The sequence below is a fragment of the Engystomops pustulosus genome, chromosome 4 (genome assembly GCF_040894005.1).
Source record: "Engystomops pustulosus chromosome 4, aEngPut4.maternal, whole genome shotgun sequence".
In the NCBI taxonomy this organism is placed as follows: Eukaryota; Metazoa; Chordata; class Amphibia; order Anura; family Leptodactylidae; genus Engystomops; species Engystomops pustulosus.
Window position 1 is genome coordinate 197,588,225 of NC_092414.1, and position 23,896 is coordinate 197,612,120.

The 23,896-nt window shown below is 49.6% G+C and overlaps 6 non-coding genes across 6 annotated transcripts; all 6 read left to right on the forward strand.

Moving 5' to 3' along the window:
• The first annotated feature begins 153 nt into the window (after positions 1–153).
• On the forward strand, positions 154–250 carry LOC140129340 (small nucleolar RNA U13). The gene has a single exon (XR_011855533.1). It is a non-coding gene; the product is annotated as a small nucleolar RNA U13 (small nucleolar RNA).
• A 2,388-nt stretch (positions 251–2,638) lies between these two features.
• LOC140129344 (small nucleolar RNA U13) lies at positions 2,639–2,734 on the forward strand. Its single transcript, XR_011855537.1, has one exon. It is a non-coding gene; the product is annotated as a small nucleolar RNA U13 (small nucleolar RNA).
• A 439-nt stretch (positions 2,735–3,173) lies between these two features.
• LOC140129342 (small nucleolar RNA U13) lies at positions 3,174–3,269 on the forward strand. Its single transcript, XR_011855535.1, has one exon. It is a non-coding gene; the product is annotated as a small nucleolar RNA U13 (small nucleolar RNA).
• Positions 3,270–10,209: 6,940 nt separating this feature from the next.
• On the forward strand, positions 10,210–10,305 carry LOC140129347 (small nucleolar RNA U13). Its single transcript, XR_011855540.1, has one exon. It is a non-coding gene; the product is annotated as a small nucleolar RNA U13 (small nucleolar RNA).
• A 2,975-nt stretch (positions 10,306–13,280) lies between these two features.
• On the forward strand, positions 13,281–13,376 carry LOC140129349 (small nucleolar RNA U13). Its single transcript, XR_011855542.1, has one exon. It is a non-coding gene; the product is annotated as a small nucleolar RNA U13 (small nucleolar RNA).
• A 10,319-nt stretch (positions 13,377–23,695) lies between these two features.
• Positions 23,696–23,791, forward strand: LOC140129345 (small nucleolar RNA U13). Its single transcript, XR_011855538.1, has one exon. It is a non-coding gene; the product is annotated as a small nucleolar RNA U13 (small nucleolar RNA).
• The last annotated feature ends 105 nt before the right edge of the window (positions 23,792–23,896 follow it).

Sequence of the window (23,896 nt, forward strand, 5' to 3'; positions counted from 1 at the left end):
TTTTTCGCGGCGTATCGCCAATTACAGTCTGTTATTAACGGAGGGCGGGTCATGTGATAGCGGTGTATCACGTGATGCTACTGACCGGAGGTCGCCCTGATATAGACAAGGGTCGTCTGCCCCCTGGGTGACACCGCGCCCGCTACTTCGTTGATCCTTCTGTGTTCAGAAGATGTGATGATCGGGTTGTCATGCGGCTGTGTGACATGTGCACCCACTTGTTACGACACTGCACATTACCCTTCTGATTCTGCACTGGATCCCCCTATATTTGTTAATAGAAGATTCATACTGCAACTTCATGAATTGGGAACAAGGGCCATACCATTTAAAGTGGAGGTTCCAATCAGGTGTTCATTAAATTGATTAATGTTAGCTTTTATGTTTTGATTAATAATGGCTTTGAATACAGTCAAATAAAGAAGCTTGTGTTGGTTATTTTGAGCTTATTTTTTGATGCTCTTCTTGAATTGTAGGTGACTTTCACAATATACATGTTTCACGTTATGCTCATATTCACACTAGCATCTTAAGACGGACCTTCAATGCCCCCTCTGGTGGGTGTGAAGTCCCATTACTCCACCTTTACTGTATACAGCCCCCAAAACACACTTCTTCTAAGTAGTGTGCATAGCTGATGTATATGGCCGTCTAGTGAAACATATACATACCTCTGATAAAAGGTAAGTGACCCTTCCCCGACCAAGTGGAATGGATCATTTGCAGCGCAGCCGCTTTCCCTCCAGGTCTATGGGAGCGCCACGTATAGCAGAGTTTATACACGTGTGAACTCGGAGACATATTTTCTTATATACGAGATGTAAAGTGTCGGTATTTGTGTCCAATATTTGTTCAGTATAAAATCAGTATCTTATCCGTGTGTCATCCGTTTTTTACCGATCTTCAAAAATCAAAGAAATCTGGTCAATGATGTCATTGGATAAAATATAATCCTCAGGTCACATGATATTTCCTAGCAACAGACCGCAAAAACGTACTATACACGGATGATACAGGCTTCACCACTGAGGGCAGTCAAACAGATCACATCACCCTCCATCTGCCGCTATTTTATGGTCAGGAATGTCCGGCTCATGAGGTAAAATGATGAGGTAAAAGACATGAGGTAAAATGATGAGGTAAAAGACATGAGGTAAAATGATGAGGTAAAAGACAGGAGGTAAAATGATGGGGTAAAAGACATGAGGTAAAATGATGAGGTAAAATGATGAGGTAAAAGACATGAGGTAAAAGACAGGAGGTAAAAGGCATGAGGCTTCACTTTACATATCAGGAAGCAGAGCAGAACTAATAATAGATGTATTTTGGTAAATTACCTCAGATCCAGCCCCCACACTTACACAAACATTACGAAAATCATGAGGTACAGTGGTAAAACCATATAAGTAACATTCATTACATACATTTGATCGGTGAATCCGCTGTAAACATTGCTCAGGGGCTGAGTCCATGATCGATGCAACTCCCCAAGATGTCGATAGAGCGGATAATGATGGAGTGAGGGGCCATGGTCAGATGTAAACACTACCATAGGGTCCATGCACACTAACATGTGCCCGCCTGGCTATAGCCGTAAGGACAGAGGCGTAACTAGAGGGGGTGCAGAGGGTGCGGTCACACCTGAGCCCAAGAGGTTTAGGGGGCCCATCATTTGTCACTTTCCCATATGAGAAGACTATTACTATAAACCATACATTATATTCGGGGGCCTGGCACAGACTTTGCACTGGGGCCCATCAGCTTCAAGTTACACCACTGCGTACGGGCACACGTTGGGCGCGCCCTCCGCCTCTCCCAAGAGAATAGAGCCACACGCCGATCTTACGGCTAAAGATAGAGCATGCTCTATTTATTTTTGCGGGCAGGGCATGGTGAGCTCACTGTACAGAGCTCGGGGGCGCCAAAGACAACTATTGTGGACATATACGTCCCCCATACGGTCGTGTGTCCCCCATAGGCCCTTAAGGGTTTTTTTGAGGAATTCAGTAAAACAGGGGCAGCCACGAGGACAAAAAATATACTTACTATGTTACTAATACATTTTCACTGTCAGAACAGAATAATATATGTAGAAAAATACTTTAAAAACGTCTAATAATTGTGTCATGACCCTTGTGGCCACTAGATGGCAACTGATGTTTTAGGATAGCACAGTCTCGCTTAGCAAGCTGTGTTATCAGGCAGGAGCACTAGGGGGCAGTGTCATTGTATTCTCTATGCATTCGCTGTGTGTGTACAACGCGCGCATTACCCGGGGTTATTACAGCAGAGGCTTGTTCAATGGGGTCACACAGAGCCAACTTATTAGATCCCACTCTCAGCTTGTATGCCAGTTTTCTGGCGTAGAAGCCTCAAAACTTGCGCCCTAGCTTTGGCGTGCACCTTATTACAGGTTGTTTATTTCAACTTTTGGCAGCGAAGTCACTAACTTTGTCATTTATATCTCAAATCAGACACTTACACCCCACAGATGCCATAGGCAGGCGAGTCCATGACATCTGAGAGGTTACTTTAACGCAAAGTAAAATTACAGTAAGCCATGCTCCTGACTTGTGGTCCCCCTAATGTGAGATGGGGTTATCTTACACCTGGGTTATACTGAGCCCCTTGTACTGTGATCCTTCTGGTTCAGACACATGATGAATGGGAGAGCACACGGCTGTGTGACATGTGCGGCCTTCATGTTACGACGCGGCACATTCTCCTTCTGATGCTGAACTGTTATATGTAATAAATATTACTTTTTAGGTCATGATTTTGTCATCAAGAACTAATCTTGTTATATTAAGTTCTTAACCTGGTGCTTTTGTGTTTCCATATTTCACTCTCCACCTTCAAATATGTGAAACTTTTAAAATAATTTAATGTGTAGCGCTGTGCAGGGCTGTGACTACAGTGGTAGCAGGGGGCCCGGCCATGCAACCTGAAACACTAAAGAATGGAGGATGGGCACCATTATATACATATATGTGGTGTATCTTCGATGTGTACATGTGCTGCATGTGTGTATATATGTGATGTGTATATGGTGTGTTATTATTACCGGAGGGCGGGTCATTTGATAGCGGTGTATCACGTGATGCTCCTGATCGGAGGTCGCCCTGATATAGATAAGGGTCGTCTGCCCCCTGGGTGACACCACGCCCATGCTGATCCTTCTGTGTTCAGAAGAAGTGATGATTGGGTTGTCACGTGGCTGTGTGACTTGTGCACCCATTGTTACGATGCTGCACATTACCCTTCTGATTCTGCACCGGATCCCCCTATAATTGTTAATAGTAGAATCAGACTGTAACTGTCATGAATTGCAAATAAGGATTGCACCACTAATAATAGGTTGATCCAATTAGATATACTTTTAAATTGGATAATAGATGCTTACAATGATTGATAAGTTTGGTCTTGATTTCAGTCAATGTCTCATGTTAAGCTCCTATTCACAAAAGCAACTTCTGACAGACCTTCTATGCCCCCTCCACCTTTACTGTATGCAGCCCCAAAACACGCTTCTTCTAAGTAGTGTGCATAGCTGATGTATATGGCTGTCTAGTGATACATATGCAACATCCCCCACTGGGGCCTGGAGGCAGCCGGGGCCCAGAATACTGGCGTGGCTGGCGGTTGCGGCCTAGGCACGCTAGTGTCACGGTGCTTGGTATGGGGACCGGAGGGCTGTCCCACAGCCTGGCAGATCTCCAGCAGGTGGTGTGTGCAAGAAATGATATAGAGGGAGAGGCTGATGTACTGGTTCTCCCTGGGGCAGCCCTTAGAGTCTGTAGTGTGTGTCCCTGGTAGATAGATGGGGTGCCCTTGATGGTAATACAGCTGTAGCAGGGACCAGCCGGTGGCAACGTTGTGCAAAAATAACTTACAGTTCTTTATTCGAACCAACAGCAGGCAACGCGCCATACGATTCCTTACAGAGGTAGGATACTAGGAGTGCTCTTGGAGAGGCAACCACAGGAGTCTGTTCACCAGCCTGGATGCAGGGGCAGGCTGGGATGGAGCTGTGTCCAATGTAGGGAGCTTCAGCTTTATCCTGGAATGGTTCAGTGTTAGCCCTGAGGGTGGACTGACACTCTATAGAGCTGCTGAGGCCTAGGAGGCCTGTGGTCAGAGCACGAGCTCTGAGGTGGGGCTTCTCAGTCAGAAGCTAGATGCTAAGAGAGCCACTCCTCCCCTGACTAAGGGTTTAGATAATCCCTGGTCAGGTGATCTCCTCCAATCACACTCCAGTTCACAATTAAGTGCATTGAGGCATATTATTGGAGGATAACATGAAATAACATTTAACCCTTGCCTATCCAGGCAGAATCTACCGCTTCACAATTACCTAAGTGTATGTGTAGTGTCCTGCAGAGGAGCTGATCAGACTCTCTATGAGGGGAACACACATATTAGGGGCTTATTCGCAACAAATCCTCTGCCTTGCATTGGCAGGGATGTTGCATACCCCCAGGGCAATTGAAAGAGCCCCCCACGGCTCGACTATTGGACCAGATATGAAAAAAGAGAACCAACGCTGGCCAGCAGAAGATGGCCTCCGGAGGGTCCAGGTGTGTTACAGCCGGTAGGGTTGTAGATGGTATAGGTCGCGCTTGCTTAGAAGTGCTGGCTATGTGCAGTGCAGGGGACAAACCGCCCATGGTCCTGGAGACAGGCACCTGTGTTGGTGTTTTTTAACCTGCCATCTGACGGTCATACCCTTAATGTATGGCAGCTAGCCGGTCCCCTAAAGACCCGCGGTTTACAGACTACCATAACTTACGAAGCTTCGGTTTGAGGCGTAAGCCAGCGGTCAGGATTTACATACAAAGACGGTCCAACACAGTCTCGCTACAATCCTGAAAAGCCTATGAAATGGTTAAGTGCAAACTCACTGACAATAAAGGCATTGACAGTTGTGCAAACATGTTTCAAACACACATTGGCTTTAGCATCTCGATGGGTAAGTGGCTTGAACCTTTAACGTTACAAACGTTACATGAAATAGCTACTCAGGGTAGCCATAGCAAGAATGTCTCTTTTCCTGTAGAGAAAAAGGCATAGTAAAGGCAAACAGAATGAAGATTAAGTCATTAGCAACTTTTCCTTGTAGTGGATGGCTAAAAGTCTCTCAGAAGGCTTTTGAAGAAAAGTCCATCTTCTGGGCACAGCCCTTGATGTGGAGAAAAGTGCAGATGAACAAAGGGTCTCCTCTTCCATGGAGGGACAGAATCCTTTGTGGATGTCTCTGCGTCAGCAGAGGTTGGTGCTAACATGGAATATAAAAATGATGAGCAGTTCAAGGAAAGTCTCTTGACTGTATAATAAATAGGGAAAAAAGAGTCTCAGGAAAGTCTCTGGCTCTATAAGGTATATGAGCGCTCAGCCCAACTGGGAATAGCAGAAATATGTCATATTTACAGTAAATTTACAGTAACGGTTAAGGGCTACAGCCCATCAGGGATTACTCTGTATCTTCACTGGTTCCAGCAAGAACAGGATCCGGGATCAGAATGGGATCCTGTGCAGAGTCAGCAAGAATAGAAGCCGGCTGGGGACACCCGGTGGCAGTTTCAGGAACTGCAGGCTCCACAGCGTCCTCTTGACATTCAGGGGGAGGGGCGCTGTCCTCCGGAGTGTCGGCAGCTCCAGCCGGTGGCTCAACAGAGCCGGGGACCATGAAAGGGTCCAGGAACAAACAAATAGGAACCTGCGGCAGCGCCGCAGCTCCCTCCAGCTCCAACTCTTCTGGGGCCGGGTCATCACCCCACTGGTAGGTGGCAGGTTGAGGTGATGCTCTTGTTGGAGCCTCCGGATAAGGCTCATCAGCCAGGCCATCCTCTGCCACGAAGGACCCGCGGGATCCAGCAGTGCTCCCTGCAGTAGAGGCGGTGGGGGTGTTCCCCTGGACAATGCCGGGCCCGTGGATGGCAATGGGACCCATGCTCACGATGACCCTGGACGGAGCATTAACATGGGTCACAGCCTGGGGACTCACCACAGGTGAAGAGGAAGAAGTCGGAGACTCTGGCCACTCATCATCCTTGAAGAGATCCTCACAGGACTGGTAGCGGTCCTCGTCTGGATCCGGGATTCGGACGACACCAGCCGCCCAGGGTCCACAGGGTCCTTTCTGTAGGGAGAATTCAATATACTCCTCTGGCTTCAAGTTGTGAAGTCGCTCCGGCAAAGCAGGCCTCTTGACGGACCGGCGGGGAATAAAGACCTCCCGTCCGGTGTAGTCCTGGGTGGCGAAGCAGTAACCCCGCTGGCGGTCGAAGTAACGGACCATCCCGGTGGTCCGGTTCTTCTTGACCCAAGTGCCTTCTTTGGATTGACCTGCCATGAACTGCTGGGTCTCCTTTTCCCGATGTCTCTGTTCCAAGACAGCGTCTCGGAGATGCCGGGGCAGGGCCTCACTCGGCCCCGAGGTTGCGGGGGTGCCGGTGCTGCAGGCTGTCTCTCCGGGGGAGGCTCTGATCTCACAGGTGGTTGGGGAGGTGCCAGAACTGGAGCGGGAGCAGACGGAGGATCGGGAACCACAGCAGGAACCATATGATCAGCAACTGTAGTAGGCCCAGACGCTGGCTCGGCAGTCGTAATAGGCTCAGGCGCTGGTTTGGCAGGAGTTGGGGCCTCTCCACGTGGGCCCGCGGTACCAGCATGGTAGCCAGGAGAGGCAGCAGGAACCGCCCGGGTGGTGCTTGTTGCTTCGTCACTGACTGCAGATAGGTCCTCATGACGGAGGCTCAGGTCAGTCCGCGACGCAGCCGTTGCCCAGCGGAGGGCCTCCGGACCGGCTGTGCGGAGACCACGATGACAGTCTCCAAGGCTTCTAAGAATTCCGGTGCCGGGCTGGAAATATTTGCTGCACCACAGTTTCCTGAGGTAAATACTTCTGGCGCTTCTGCACCAGAGTCCGTTGCAGGGATTAACCTCCGGAGTGCTGGAGCAGAGCTCAACAGCATGTGGCAATGCAGTAACACAGTCAATGTTGAAAATAGCACAAAGTCAATTGGGCCTAAACCCGAATGGTAGCAGGTTTAGGCAGCACAGTAGTTGTTCAATAAAGGACAGTCTATAGTGCCAGAATAAGGCACAGAAGTAGAAATCCTGATCGTGACGCAACTTGCAACATCCCCCACCGAGGCCTAGCCTTTTCTTGGGGCCTGGAGGCAGCCGGGGCCCAGAATACCGGAGTGGCTGGCGGTTGCGTTCTAGGCACACTAGTGTCACGGTGCTTGTTATGGGGACCGGAGCCTGTCCCACAGCCTGGCAGGTCTCCAGCAGGAAGTGCAAGAAATGATATAGAGGGAGAGGCTGTGGTACTGATTCTCCCTGGGGCAGCCCTTAGAGTCTGTAGTGTGTGTCCCTGGTAGATGGATGGGGCGACATTGATGTTACAGCTGTAGCAGGGACCAGCTTACAGTTCTTTATTCGGACCAACAGCGACGGCAGGCAACGTGCTGAACGATTCCTTACAGAGGTAGGATACTGGGAGTGCTCTTGGAGGGAGAACCACAGGAGTCTGTTCACCAGCCTGCATGCAGGGGCAGGCTGGGATAGAGCTGTATCCAATGTAGGAAGCTGCAGCTTTATCCTGGAATAGTTCAGTGTTAGCCCTGACACTCTATAGAGCTGCTGAGGCCTAGGGTCAGAGCACGAGCTCTGAGGTGGTGCTTCTCAGTCAGAAGCTAGATGCTAAGAGAGCCACTCCTCCCCTGACTAAGGGTTTAATTAATCCCTGGTCAGGTGATCTCCTCCTCCAATCACACTCCAGTTCACAATCAAGTGCATTGAGGCATATCATTGGATGAGACTCACTATTAGGATTAGGGGAACACACATATTAGGGGCTTATTCACAACAACTCCTCTGCCTTGCATTGACAGGGATGTTGCACATACCTCTGATAAAAGGTAAGTGACCCTTCCCGGACCAAGCGGAATGGATCATTTGCAGTGCAACCGCTTTCCCTCCAGGTCTATGGGAGCGCCACGAAGAGCAGAGTTTATACACGTGTACAGCAAACTCTCCATTCAGCCGAGCTCGGAGACATATTTTCTTATATATGGGACGTAAAATGTTGGTATTTGCATCCAATATTTGTTCAGTATACAATCAGTATCTTATCCGTGTGTCATCCGTTACCAATCTGCAAAAATTAAAGAAATCTGGTCAATGATGTTATTGGCTAAAATATAAGCTTCAGGTCACTTGGTATTTCCTAGAAACAGAAAGCAAAAACGTACTATACACGGATGATACAGGCTTCACCACTGAGGGCAGTCACAGAGATCACATCACCCTCCATCTGCCGCCATTTTATGGTCAGGAATGTCCGGCTCATGAGGTAAAAGGATGAGGTAAGAGACATGAAGTAAAATGATGAGGTGAAAGACATGAGGTAAAATGATGAGGTAAAAGACATGAGGTAAAATGATGAGGTAAAAGACATGAGGTAAAATGATGAGGTAAAAGACATGAGGTAAAATGATGAGGTGAAAGACATGAGGTAAAATGATGAGGTAAAAGACATGAGGTAAAATGATGAGGTGAAAGACATGAGGTAAAATGATGAGGTAAAAGACATGAGGTAAAATGATGAGGTAAAAGACTGGCGGCTTCACTTTACATATCAAGAAAGCGGAGCAGAACTATTAATAGATGTATTTTGGTAAATTACCTCAGATCCTGCCTCCCTTCACACACTATACACACACATTACAAAAATCACGAGGTAAAGTGGGAAAACCATATAGGGGCTGAGTCCATGATAGATGCAACTCCCCAAGATGCCGATAGCACGGATATTGATGGAGTGAGGGGCCATGGTCAGATGTAAACACTGCCATAGGGTCCATGCACACTAACATGTGCCCGTCTGGCCATAACTGTACGGGCAGGGGCATAACTAGAGGGGGTGCAGAGGGTGCGGTCACACCTGGGCCCAAGACGTTTAGGGGTCCCATCATTTGTCACTTTCCCATATGAGAAGACTATTACTAGAAACCATACATTATATTCGGGGGCCTGGCACAGACTTTGCACTGGGACCCATCAGCTTCAAGTTACACCACTGCGTACGGGCACACGTTGGGCGTGCCCTCCGCCTCTCCCAAGAGAATAGAGCCACACGCCGATCTTACGGTCAAAGATAGAGCATGCTCTATTTTTTTGCGGGCACGGTATGGTGAGCACACGTTGTACTCACTGTACAGAGCCCGGGGGCGCCGTAGACAACTATGGGGGACATATATATTCGTTCGTGTGCATAGGCTCTTAAGGGGTTTTTGAGGAATTCAGTAAAACAGAGGCAGGCACGAGGACAAAAAATATACTTACTATGTTCCTGATACATTCTCACTGTTGCAACTGAATAATATATGTAGAAAAATACTTTAAAAACTTCTAATAATTGTGTCATGACCCTTGTGGCCACTAGATGGCAACTGATGTTATAGGATAGCATAGTCTCGCTTAGCAAGCTGTGTTATCAGGCAGGAGCACTAGGGGGCAGTGTCTCCCAGTCATTGTATTCTCTATGCATTCTGTGTGTGTGTACAATGGCCGCATTACCCGGGGTTATTACAGCAGAGGATAAGGGGCGGCTCGATTGACCCAGGCGGAGTCTTGATCAATGGGGTCACACAGAGCCACCTATAAGATCCCTCTCTCAGCTTGTATGTCAGTTTTCTGGCGTAGAAGCCTCGAAAGTTGCGCCCTATTTTTACCTCCAGACTTTAGCTTACTCCACACTATGATAAATCCCCCCATGAAAATGTTTTCCGTTTCTATCACAACCATTTTCTATTTTTATATCCTAGAATTTTCAAAAGCCAGATTTTTTTTAAATCTTTCCAGTCCTGTAGCTGTGTGAGGGCTTGTTTTTTGCATATTGGGTGTCATTTATCAGTGAATTGTGTAAATAAAATGTTGACTATTGTGCAATTATTAATGGTCTGCACCTTATTACAGGTTGTTTATTTCAACTTTTGGCAGCCACATCACTAACTTTGTCATTTGTATCTCCAATCAGACACTTACACTCCTCAGATACCATAGGCAGACGAGTCCATGACATCTGAGAGGTTACTTTCAGTGAAAGCAAAATTACAGTAAGTCATGCTCCTGACTTGTGATCCCCCTAATGTGAGATTGGGTTATCTTACACCTGGGTCATACTGAGCCCCTTGTACTGTGATCCTTCTGGTTCAGACACATGATGAATGGGAGAGCACACGGCTGTGTGACATGTACAGCCTTCATGTTACGACGCGGCACATTCTCCTTCTGATGCTGAAACAAGGATTGTTATTTGGTTGAAAACAGAAATTAATGTTTGTATTGTTTTCTTTCTTGATTGTTATGTGATGTCATTTACCTGATCTGTAAGTTTTCATCTCTTTATGCCTCCTGGTCAAATGCAGTAGCCAACAGCCCCAATCTACATTGATGTCCTGTACATTGGTCAGGAGTGTGTAACTGATGTATGGGAGAGCTAGGAGGTGAGATGCTGCACCTAACATGTGGTTGCCCTAAAGCAGGGGTTGTAAACCTGTGACTCGCAGACAGGGCTCCTCATGGTGCATGCTGGTGTTGGTAGTTTTCGGGTGGTCAGGTCCCCATTCACGACAATAATTAGTTGTACGGTGCTCAGACTACATTTCCCATCACTTAATCCGTAGTCCTACCGTGTGCTTCACTGACCTGGCCCCTGCATCTAGCTGCAACAGGCACCATTTCCATCTGCCTGCAGGACACTCCAGGACCCCCCTGGCAGGGCTGCTGCAGATGTAGAGGGGATTATTATGGCAGGCAAGAATCCTGGACCCGCCGTGCACCTCAGGATGTGTCATACAGAACTGTTAAATCACCTCAGCAGCATATTATAATTTATTCTGTGTCCCCCCCCCCAAAGTCCCCTGAAACACCCCCGAAAAAAATACTACATAAAACTTAATACTTACTTTACGTATATACTCAAGCTCACCCAAGTATAAGCCAAGGCCCCTAATTTTACCACCAAAAACTGGGGAAAACTATTGACTCGAGTATAAGCCGAGGGTGGGAAATGCCTTAGTCACAGTCTCTCAGTATATAGTCTGCCAGCCCCCTGTAGTATATAGCCAGCCCCCTTTAGTATGTAGTCAGCTAGACCCCAGTAGTATATAGCTTGCTAGCCACTGTAATAATAATAATAATTCTTTATTTATATAGCGCACACAGATTACGCAGCGCTGCAAAAAGCATGTCAAATTGGCCCCTGTCCTCATGGGGTTCACAATCTAAACAATCTACCAGTATGTTTTGGAGTGTGGGAGGAAACTGGAGGACCTGGAGGAAACCCACGCCAACACAGAGAGAACATACAAACTCTTTGCAGATGTTGACCTGGGTGGTAGTATATAGCCTGCCAGCCCCCTGTAGTATATATCCAGCCAGCCCCCTGTAGTGTAAAGCCTGCCAGCCCCTGTAGTATATAGCCAGCCAGCCCCCTGTAGTATATAGCCTGCCAGCCCCTGTAGTATATAGCCTGCCAGCCCCCTGTAGTATATAGGCAGCCAACCCCTGTAGTATATAGCCTGCCAGCCCCCTTTAGTATATAGCCAGCCAGCCCCTGTAGTATATAGCCTGCCAGCCCCCTGTAGTATGTAGCCTGCCAGCCCCTGTAGTATATAGCCAGCCCCCTGTAGTATATAGCCAGCCAGCCCCCTGTAGTATATAGCCTGCCAGCCCCCTGTAGTATGTAGCCTGCCAGCCCCTGCAGTATATAGCCGGCCAGCCCCCTGTAGTGTATAGCCTGCCAGCCCCTGTAGTATATAGCCATCCAGCCCCCTGTAATATATAGCCTGCCAGCCCCTGTAGTATACAGCCAGCCAGCCCCCTGTAGTATATAGCCAGCCAGCCCCCAGTAGTATATAGCCTGCCAGCCCCCTGTAGTATATAGCCAGCCAGCCCCTGTAGTATATAGCCTGCCAGCCCCCTGTAGTATATAGCCTGCCAGCCCCCTGTAGTATATAGCCAGCCAGCCCCCAGAAGTATACAGCCTGCCAGCCCCTGTAGTATATAGCCTGCCAGCCCACTTTAGTATATAGCCAGCCAGCCCCTGTAGTATATAGCCTGCCAGCCCCCTGTAGTACATAGCCTGCCAGCCCCTGTAGTATATAGCCAGCCCCCTGTAGTATATAGCCAGCCAGCCTCCTGTAGTATATAGCCTGCCAGCCCCCTGTAGTATGTAGCCTTCCAGCCCCTGCAGTATATAGCCTGCCAGCCCCTGTAGTATATAGCCATCCAGCCCCCTGTAATATATAGCCTGCCAGCCCCTGTAGTATACAGCCAGCCAGCCCCCTGTAGTATATAGCCAGCCAGCCCCCTCTAGTATATAGCCAGCCAGCCCCCAGTAGTATACAGCCTGCCAGCCCCTGTAGTATATAGCCTGCCAGCCCCATGTAGTATACAGCAGCCCCTAATTTGCTCAGCACTTAAAAAAAAATAAAAAGTTACATACTCACCTTCTGGCACCCCCGATGTTTGGTGCAGCTCCTCTTCTGTCTTCTCTCTGCTGTAACACCCGGCAGATATGTCCTCTGCTGGCAGCCGCACGCTATGATGCGGCCGCTGATGCCATCATTGTCGCAGGCAGCGGAGCACCATGGAGGAGATGGAAGATGAGCAGCGACGAGCATCGGGGGCACCAGAAAATGAGTATGTAAGTTTATTATTTTTATTGACTCGTGTATAAACCCAGGTGGGGGTTTTAAGCACATTTTTTGTGCTGAAAAACTTGTCTTATACACGAGTATATACGGTAAAACTATTTAATAAAGTTTAATTGTTTATTACCCTGGGTGTGCTGGCTTGTTTGTACCACCTCATGTGGGTGCGCTTTACTTCCCTATGGGACTCGGCACCCTGTTTTTTGTTCACTTTATTTAAGACCTGTTCCTCCCTCCTCTACTAAGCCACCACTGGCCCGAAACATGGTGATTCCCTGTAAAATAAAAAATGGATAATTTACATTGGAGCTTGTGATGCCTGACATCTCCTCCAGCACTCTGCCTGCTGCTTTCTTCTGCGCATTCCTGACATTCTCCCAACTCCACTCACACACTTACACCCCTCAGATGCCACAGGCAGGCGAGTCCATGACATCTGAGGGGTTACTTCCACTGAAAGTAAAATTACAGTACGTCGTGGTCCTGACTTGTGGTCACCCTAATGTGAGATTGGGTTATCTTACACCTGGGTTATACTGAGCCCCTTGTACTGTGATTCTTCTGGTTCAGACACATGATGAATGGGAGAGCACACGGCTGTGTGACATGTGCGGCCTTCATGTTACGACGCAGCACATTCTCCTTCTGATGCTGAACTGTTATATGCAATTAAGTAAAAAAGTTACTTTTTGTATAATGATTTGTCACCAAAAACTAGTCTAGTTATAGTAAATGAATCCCAACCATCCAGGTGTAGCCCTAAGAGCTTATGCTCTGCTACTGTATTAATGGTGACTGTTGCTCTCATGTTTATTGGTCTATAATAGAGATGAGCGAACATGCTCGTCCGAGCTTGATGCTCGGTCGAGCATTAGGGTACTCGAAACTGCTCGTTACTCGGACGAATACTTCGCCCGCTCGAGAAAATGGCAGCTCCCGCCGTTTTGCTTTTTGGCGGCCAGAAACAGAGCCAATCACAAGCCAGGAGACTCTGCACTCCACCCAGCATGACGTGGTACCCTTACACGTCGATAGCAGTGGTTGGCTGGCCAGATCAGGTGACCCTGGGATAGACTAGCCGCTGGCCGCGCTGCTCGGATCATTCTGTCTCTGGATGCCGCTAGGGAGAGAGCTGCTGCTGGTCAGGGAAAGCGTTAGGGTGTTCTATTAGCTTACTGTTAGGCAGGAGTGATTCTCAAAGAACCCAACAGCCCTTCTTAGGGCTACAATAACGTTATACTTTTTTTATTTTAATTTGCATCTTTTACCATTTTGTGAGGAATTAGCAGGGGGACTTGCTACCGTTGTGTTTAGCTCTTAGTGGCACACATATCCATAGCAAAGGCCGAAGTGGCAAAATTCAGTAGGGGTTGGATTTCTATTAGGCAATAACTCAGTGTCATCTCATCTGGCATAGTACTGTGCTTCCTTTGATACTTGGCTAGAAAATAGCCATAGGAGAATACAAATAGCTTCTTGAAGCCTACAGTAGCGTTCTATATATTTGATTTCTGGTTGATCTGCTGGTGGCTGTAGTTTCTGCAGTGCATGTACTTGCCAATTCTGAGCAATTTGTAGTGAGACTTGCGACCGCTGTGTTCTGCGCTTAGTGGCGCACATATCCATAGCAAAGGCCGAAGTGGCAAAATTCAGTAGGGGTTGGATTTCTATTAGGCAATAACTCAGTGTCATCTCATCTGGCATAGTAGTGTGCTTCCTTTGATACTTGGCTAGAAAATAGCCATAGGAGAATACAAACAGCTTCTTGAAGCCTACAGTAGCGTTCTATATATTTGATTTCTGGTTGATCTGCTGGTGGCTGTAGTTTCTGCAGTGCATGTACTTGCCAATTCTGAGCAATTTGTAGTGAGACTTGCGACCGCTGTGTTCTGCGCTTAGTGGCGCACATATCCATAGCAAAGGCCGAAGTGGCAAAATTCAGTAGGGGTTGGATTTCTATTAGGCAATAACTCAGTGTCATCTCATCTGGCATAGTAGTGTGCTTCCTTTGATACTTGGCTAGAAAATAGCCATAGCAATAGGATAGGATTGTTTGGTTTTAAAAACTCAAAAAAAAACAAAAAACACAAAAAAAAAAAAAAACACAAAAAAACACCAAAAAAAACAAAAAGAAGTAAAAAAAAAAAAAAAAAGTTATAACTCTCATTTTAAAAATGTTTAACCCGAGGGCTAGGGGTAGAGGACGAGGGCGGGGACGTGGGCGTCCAACTACTGCAGGGGTCAGAGGCCGTGGTCCTGGGCGGGGTGAGACACCACCTGCTGATGAGGGAGCAGGGGAACGCCGCAGAGCTACACTCCCTAGGTTCATGTCTGAAGTTACTGGGACTCGTGGTAGAGCACTGTTGAGGCCAGAACAGTGCGAACAGGTGATGTCGTGGATTGCTGACAATGCTTCGAGCAATTTGTCCACCACCAGTCAGTCTTCCACGCAGTCCACCCATGTCACCGAAATCCCCACTCCTCCAGCTCCTGCACCTCAGCCTCCTCCCCCCCAGTCTGCCCCCTCCCAGGAAAATTTGGCATTTGAACCGGCATACTCTGAGGAACTGTTTTCTGGACCCTTCCCACAGTCACAAACCACTTGTCCGGTTGCTGCTGAGCAATTTTCCGATGCCCAGGTTTTCCACCAGTCACAGTCTGTGGGTGATGATGACCTTCTTGACGTAGTGGAAGTGTGTAAAGAGGTGTCCGACGATGAGGAGACACGGTTGTCAGACAGTGGGGAAGTTGTTGTCAGGGCAGGAAGTCCGAGGGGGGAGCAGACTGAGGGATCGGAGGATGATGAGGTGACAGACCCAAGCTGGGTTGAGAGGCCGGGTGAACACAGTGCTTCTGAGACGGAGGAGAGTCCTCGACCTGAACAGGTTGGAAGAGGCAGTGGTGGGGCCAGACGGAGAGGCAGGGCCAGAGCTGGTGCATCAGCGCCACTGTCAACTAGTGAAGCTCCCGTGGTGAGGGCTCTTGCGGCGAGGGCTAGATCTTCAGAAGTGTGGAGGTTCTTTAAGGAAACACCGGATGACCGACGGACTGTGGTGTGCAACATTTGCCAAACCAGGCTCAGCAGGGGTTCCACCACTACTAGCTTAACTACCACCAGTATGCGCAGGCATATGAATGCTAAGCACCCCACTCAGTGGCAACAAGCCCGTTCACCTCCGGCCGTGCACACCACTGCTCCTTCCCCTGTGTCAGCTGCTAGTCAGCCCCCTGCCCAGGACCCTGGCACAAAAACCCCATCGTCGCCTCCACGATCCTCCACAGCATCCACCAGCGTTCAGCTCTCCATACCCCAGACGCTGGAGCGGAAACGCAAATATAGTGCAACCCACCCGCACGCCCAAGCCCTTAATGTGCACATCTCCAGATTGCTTAGCCTGGAGATGCTGCCCTATAGGCTAGTAGAGACCGAGGCCTTTCGCAACCTCATGGCGGCGGCCGCCCCTCGGTATTCGGTCCCCAGCCGCCACTACTTTTCCCGATGTGCCGTCCCAGCCCTGCACCAGCACGTGTCAGACAACATCATCCGTGCCCTGACCAACGCCGTTTCTGACAAGGTCCACCTGACCACGGACACGTGGACGAGTGCTGCCGGGCAGGGCCACTATATATCGCTGATGGCACATTGGGTTAACTTGGTGGAGGCTGGGACCGAGTCTGACCCTGGGGCTGCTCATATACTGCCGACGCCGAGGATTGCGGGGCCTACCTCGGTCCAGGTGTTTCAGGCCTACTATGCCTCCTCCTCCTCCCACCCCTCCTCCACCTCCTCCTCCGAACTACCATCCGTGGGCACGGCGCCATCAGTCGGTAGCTCTAGGCACAGCAGCAGTGCCGTCGCTAAGCGACAGCAGGCGGTGCTCAAACTGCTGAGCCTAGGCGACAAAAGGCACACCGCCCAAGAGCTATTACAGGGCATCACGGCGCAGACTGATCTGTGGCTGGCACCGCTGAACCTCAAGCCGGGAATGGTTGTGTGTGACAACGGCCGTAACCTGGTGGCGGCTCTGCAACTCGGCAGACTGACACATGTGCCATGCCTGGCCCATGTGTTAAATCTGATAGTGCAGCGTTTCCTCAAGACATACCCCAATCTGTCTGATTTGCTCACGAAGGTGCGCCGCATCTGTGCGCATTTCAGGAAGTCCAGCCCAGATGCTGCCACTCTCAGGGCAGCGCAGCGCCGCCTCCAACTGCCCGCTCACCGACTGTTGTGCGACGTGCCCACGAGGTGGAATTCAACACTGACCATGTTATCCAGAGTTTACCAGCAGCGCAGAGCGATTGTAGACTGCCAGATGTCAACTTCCACCAGAACTGGTAGTCAGGTCAGTCAGCTTCCTCAAGTCTACAATGAGGAGTGGACGTGGATGTCTGATATCTGTCAGGTGCTGAGTAACTTTGAGGAGTCAACACAGATGGTCAGTGGCGATGCCGCCATCATCAGCCTCACCATCCCGCTGCTTGGCCTGTTGAAAAACTCTCTGGTCAGCATGAAGTCGGAAGCTTTGCGCTCGTCACAAGAGACGGGGGAAGAATATTCCCTTGTTGATAGCCAAAGCACCCTGAGGTCTGTTTCTCAGCGCATATCGGAGGAGGTGGAGGTGGAGGAGGATGAGGAGGAAGAGGAGGAGAATGTTGGCGAGACACAAGAGGGGACCATTGTTGAGTCCTTCACTGTTCAGCGTGTATGGGCAGAAGAAGAGGAGTTGGAGGAGTTGGAGGAGGAGGAAATGGACAGTCAGGCCAGTGAGGGGAGTGAATTCTTACGCGTTGGTACTCTGGCGCATATGGCAGATTTCATGCTAGGCTGCCTATCCCGTGACCCTCGCGTTCAAAGAATTTATTCCAGCACCGATTACTGGGTGTTCACTCTCCTGGACCCACGGTACAAGCAAAATCTTTCCACTCTCATCCCTGGAGAGGAAAGGAGTGTGAGAATGCATGAATACCAGCAGGCCCTGGTGCACAAGCTGAAACAGTATTTCCCTTCTGACAGCGCTAGCGGCAGAGTGCGTAGTTCTGCGGGACAAGTAGCGAGGGAGAGTAGGCGAGCAGGCAGCTTGTCCAGCACTGGCAAGGGTACGCTTTACAAGGCTTTTGCCAGCTTTATGTCACCCCAGCAAGACACTGTCACCTGTCCCCAGTCTCGGCAGAGTAGGGCTGATCTTTACAGAAAGATGGTGAGGGAGTACGTAGCTGACCATACCATCGTCCTAAATGATCACACAGCTCCCTACAACTACTGGGTTTCAAAGCTGGACATGTGGCACGAACTGGCGCTGTACGCCTTGGAGGTTCTTGCCTGCCCTGCCGCTAGCGTCTTGTCCGAGCGGGTTTTCAGTGCAGCTGGTGGCATCATCACCGATAAGCGTACACGCCTGTCGACTGACAGCGCTGACAGGCTGACGCTTATTAAAATGAATAAAGGCTGGATTTCTCAGAATTTCCAATCTCCACCAGGTGAAGGAAGCTCAACCTGAATAATTGATCCACTCCTCCTCCTCCTCCTCATTTTCCTCCTTCTCCTCCTCTTTGTACAGTAAAGCAGAGGAAAATGGCTATTTTTTGACAGGGCCCACTGGCTCTTGCTATAGTACTTCATGCATTTAATTTTTCTGGAGGGCCACCTACCCGGTCCTCTGTTTGAAACAATTTTTGTGAGTGCCACATACAGGCACTCAATCTATTCCATTTTTCTGGAGGGCCACCTACCCGGTCCTCTGTTTTAAAAAATTTTTGGGACTGCCACATACAGGCACTCAATCTATTCCATTTTACTGCAGGGCCACCTACCTGCTCCTCTGGTTTGAACAATTTTTGGGACTGCCACATACAGGCACTCAATCTATTCCATTTTACTGGAGGGCCACCTACCTGCTCCTCTGGTTTGAAACATTTTTGGGACTGCCACATACAGGCACTCAATCTATTCCATTTTACTGCAGGGCCACCTACCTGCTCCTCTGGTTTGAAACATTTTTGGGACTGCCACATACAGGCACTCAATCTATCCCATTTTACTGGAGGGCCACCTACCTGCTCCTCTGGTTTGAAAAATGTTTGGGACTGCCACATACAGGCACTATCCAAATTAAATTGTCTCCATAGCAGCCTCCACACGTTGTCTCCATTGCTACCTCCAAAAGTCGTCCATATAGCTGCCTCCATACATCGTCCCTTTATCAAACGAGGTGTGTCAGGCAGAAATTTGGGTTGTTTTCATGGATTCCACATCAAAGTTGTTAACTTTGTCGCCACCCTGCTGTGTTATCCACAAAATATACTGGCAAACTTTTACCATTTAGGGATATTATTTCAGCGCTTCTTGCGCATCTGTTTACATTCCCCTCACCCGGCATATCCTAAACTTATAAGAACGCTACTACACTTGATCTTATACAAAAGGTTCTTAGAAGTGCTGTTTGGGGAGTAGCCTAGAGACAGGGGCTTGGATTGGCGAAAGCTCGCCTGGCAGCGGAACGCCAGCTCCATGCGCATCATGCGCTTCTTGCGCATCTGTTTACATTCCCCTCACCCGCCATATCCCAAACTTATAAGAACGCTACTACACTTAACTTGGTGCAGGCTGGGACCGAGTCTGACCCTGGGGCTGGTCATATACTGCCGACGCAGAGAATTGCGGGGCCTACCTCGGTCCAGGTCTCAAAGGCCTACTATACCTCCTCCCACCCCTCCTCCACCTCCTCCTCCTCCGAATTACCATCCGTGGGCATGGCGCCATCAGTCGGTAGCTCTAGGCACAGCAGCAGTGCCGTCGCTAAGCGACAGCAGGCGGTGCTGAAACTGCTGAGCCTAGGCGATAAAAGGCACACCGCCCAAGAGCTATTACAGGGCATTTCACATCAAAGTTGTTAACTTTGTCGCCACCCTGCTGTGTAATCCCCAAAATATACTTGCAAACTTTTACCATTTAGGGATATTATTTCAGCGCTTCTTGCGCATCTGTTTACATTCCCCTCACCCGCCATATCCTAAACTTATAAGAACGCTACTACACTTGATCTTATACAAAAGGTTCTTAGAAGTGCTGTTTGGGGAGTAGCCTATAGACAGGGGCTTGGATTGGCGAAAGCTCGCCTGGCTGCAGAGCGCCAGCTCCATCCCAAGATCCAACTAACATAGTTTTAACTGCAGCACCTTTAATCTACTACTAGTTCACTGCCTCCATACATGGTCCCCTTATCAAACGAGCTGTGTCAGGCAGAATTTTGGGTTGTTTTCATGGCTTCCATGTTAACTTTGTCGCCACCCTGCTGTGTAATCCACAAAATATACTGGCAAACTTTTATCATGTACCGATATTATTTGAGCGCTTCTTGCTCACCTCCTTTGGTTCCTCTCTGCCACCCATTGGTTTGAAGCCTGAGTCCATTTAGGGTATGTCGCCATGACACTCTCTAGCCTGCTGCCGCTGCCTCTGCATGCCGTCCCCTATAGTGTCAGGGTCAATTATTGCATGTTTTAGATGCTATCTAGCTTCATTCTGTCACTCTGTCATGGCCATGCTGTTGCCCATAATTTTGGCATAATGGTGCGATTATGCAGCCTCAGAGGCATCCATGCATGCTGCCCCTGCTGTTTCCTGTCCATTTCCGTGGTGTTTCCATCCTTTTCTGAGGTTCCCAGGTGTTTGGCCAAGCTTCCCTGTGCAGAGCCTTGGTCCCCTTGAAAAATGCTCGGGTCTCCCATTGACTTCAATGGGGTTCGTTATTCGAGACGAGCACTCGAGCATCGGGAAAAGTTCGTCTCGAATAACGAGTACCCGAGCATTTTAGTGTTCGCTCATCTCTAGTCTATAAATATAAAAAATGTTTAGAAAAAAATCAGCAACAGAATGTTCCTATATGCTATAGGCAGGTGGGTCCATGACATCTGAGAGGTTACTTTCTCTGAAAGTAAAATTACAGTAAGCATATCTTCGAACTTTTGGGCAAAAAAAAGGTACAACAATTCCCTCCCCCTTTTTTCTAAACCGCACACATTGCCCCACTTGCAAGCATAGAGTAATAATGACCTTAAGGGCCCCCCACATAGTATAACAAACCTTTTCTGTGTCCATCCCCCCATATGGACACATATAATTCCCCCTCAGCAACATATAAAACCCCTCTTTAATTTTATCCTCCCTTTTCATTTGGTTTTTCACTTTTATTTATCTCCCCTTTTATTTATATATAATATCAGTACTCCTACCCCCACCTCCCATTACATGGTGTGGCCACTGTTCTCTATCCTCCTCTTAATGTGACCTCCTGTCCTCCAGCCTCCTCCTGTAGTTCACTGTCCTTCAGCCTCTTCCTGTGGTCTCCTGTCCTCCAGCCTCCTCCTGTGGCCTCCTGTCCTCCAGCCTCCTCCTGTGGCCTCCTGTCCTCCAGCCTCCTCCTGTGGTCTCCTGTCCTCCAGCCTCCTCCTGTAGTCTCCTGTCCTCCAGCCTCCTCCTGTAGTCTCCTGTCCTTCAGCCTCTTCCTGTAGTCTCCTGTCCTCCAGCCTCCTCCTGTAGTCTCCTATCCTCCAGTCTCCTCTTGTGACCTCCTGTCCTCAAGCCTCCTCCTGTGGCCCCCTGTCCTCTGGCCTCCTCCTGCAGTCTCCTGTTCTACATCCTCCTCCTGTGGTCTCCTGTTCTCGAGTCTCCTCTTGTGACCTCCTGTCCTCCAGTCTCCTGTAGCTCCTGTCCTCCAGCCTCCTCCTGTAGCCTCCTGTCCTCCAGCCTCCTCCTGTAGTCTCCTGTCCTCCAGCCTCCTCCTGTAGTCTCCTGTCCTCCAGCCTCCTCCTGTAGTCTCCTGTCCTCCAGCCTCCTCCTGTAGTCCCCTGTCCTCCAGCCTCCTCCTGTAGTCTCCTGTCCTTCAGCCTCTTCCTGTGGTCTCCTGTCCTCCAGCCTCCTCCTGTGGTCTCCTATCCTCCAGTCTCCTCTTGTGACCTCCTGTCCTCAAGCCTCCTCCTGTGGCCCCCTGTCCTCCTCCTGCAGTCTCCTGTTCTACATCCTCCTCCTGTGGTCTCCTGTTCTCGAGTCTCCTCTTGTGACCTCCTGTCCTCCAGCCTCCTCCTGTAGTCTCCTGTCCTCCAGCCTCCTCCTGTAGTCTCCTGTCCTTCAGCCTCTTCCTGTAGTCTCCTGTCCTCCAGCCTCCTCCTGTAGTCTCCTATCCTCCAGTCTCCTCTTGTGACCTCCTGTCCTCAAGCCTCCTCCTGTGGCCCCCTGTCCTCTGGCCTCCTCCTGCAGTCTCCTGTTCTACATCCTCCTCCTGTGGTCTCCTGTTCTCGAGTCTCCTCTTGTGACCTCCTGTCCTCCAGTCTCCTGTAGCTCCTGTCCTCCAGCCTCCTCCTGTAGCCTCCTGTCCTCCAGCCTCCTCCTGTAGTCTCCTGTCCTCCAGCCTCCTCCTGTAGTCTCCTGTCCTCCAGCCTCCTCCTGTAGTCTCCTGTCCTCCAGCCTCCTCCTGTAGTCCCCTGTCCTCCAGCCTCCTCCTGTAGTCTCCTGTCCTTCAGCCTCTTCCTGTGGTCTCCTGTCCTCCAGCCTCCTCCTGTGGTCTCCTATCCTCCAGTCTCCTCTTGTGACCTCCTGTCCTCAAGCCTCCTCCTGTGGCCCCCTGTCCTCCTCCTGCAGTCTCCTGTTCTACATCCTCCTCCTGTGGTCTCCTGTTCTCGAGTCTCCTCTTGTGACCTCCTGTCCTCCAGCCTCCTCCTGTAGCCCCCTGTCCTCCAGTCTCCTCTTGTGACCTCCCATCCTCAAGTCTTCTCCTGTAGCTCCTGTCCTCCAGCCTCCTCCTGTAGTCTCCTGTCCTACATCCTCCTCCTGTGGTCTCCTGTCCTCCAGCCTCCTCTTGTGACCTCCTGTTCTCCAGCCTCCTCCTGTTGACCCCTGTCCTCCATCCTCCTCTTGTATCCCCCTGTCCTCCAGCCTCCTCCTGTAGCCCCCTGTCCTCCACCCTCCTCATGTACCCCCTGTCCTCCAGCCTCCTCCTGTAGCCCCGTGTCCTCCAGCCACCTCTTATAGCTCCCTGTCCTCAAGTCTTCTCTTGTGACCTCCTGTCCTCTAGTCTCATTCTGTGTCCTCCTGTCCTCTATCTTCCCCTGCCTGTGGCTCCCATAGGAGTATTAAACAAAACCCTCTGTTACTTACCTTCCCTTGTTCGCCCGCAGCAGTCTCACTTTCTCTCTCCTGGACTCTAACTGTAAATCGAGTAAGGGGTGGAGCCAGCTTAGGGGAGGAGTCACATGACAGCTTTAGACATCATGTGAGGAGGTAGCAAGAGTAGATCCTGCCTCCTCCTGGCCTCGATGTTTCAGCTGCTCTGCATCTCTAATGTACAGGTCCAGGGGCAAGTGGGACAATGCGGGGGAGAGAGGGGCAGCCCGGGAGATTCTTCTTATCGCCCGGGATGGCGGGACAGTGGCTGCAATCCGGGATTGTCCTGCTGAATCTGGGATGGTTGGAAGGTATGCAGGTAGGTATGTGGTCACCCTAATGTTAGATTGGGTTATCTTACTCCTGGGTTTTACTGAGCCCATTGTAGAGTGACTGTTCTGGTACATGATGAATGGGATGAATGGCTCCCATAGGACTGTTAAACAAAACCCTCTGTTACTTATTTTCCCTTGTTTGTCCGCAGCAGTCTCACTTCCTTTCTCCCAGGTCCTGACTGTTAATTGAGGGAGTGTTAGGGCCAGCTGTGGGGAGTAACTACCTCCTCACATGACTCCTTCAGACATCATGTGAGGAGGTAGAAGGAGCAGTAGGACAATGCTGCGGGGAGAGGGGCGGCCTGGGTGATTCATCCAACTGCCCAGGATGACGGGACAGTGGCTACAAACCCGGGATTGTCCTGCTGAATCTGGGACTGTTGGAAGGTATAGTCATGCGCCTGACTTGTGGTCACCCTAATGTGAGATTGGGTTATCTTACACCTGGGTTATACTGAGCCCCTTGTACTGTGATCCTTCTGGTTCAGACACATGATGAATGGGAGAGCACACGGCTGTGTGACATGTGCGGCCTTCATGTTACGACGCAGCACATTCTCCTTCTGATGCTGAACTGTTATATGCAATTAAGTAAAAAAGTTACTTTTTGTATAATGATTTGTCACCAAAAACTAGTCTAGTTATAGTAAATGAATCCCAACCATCCAGGTGTA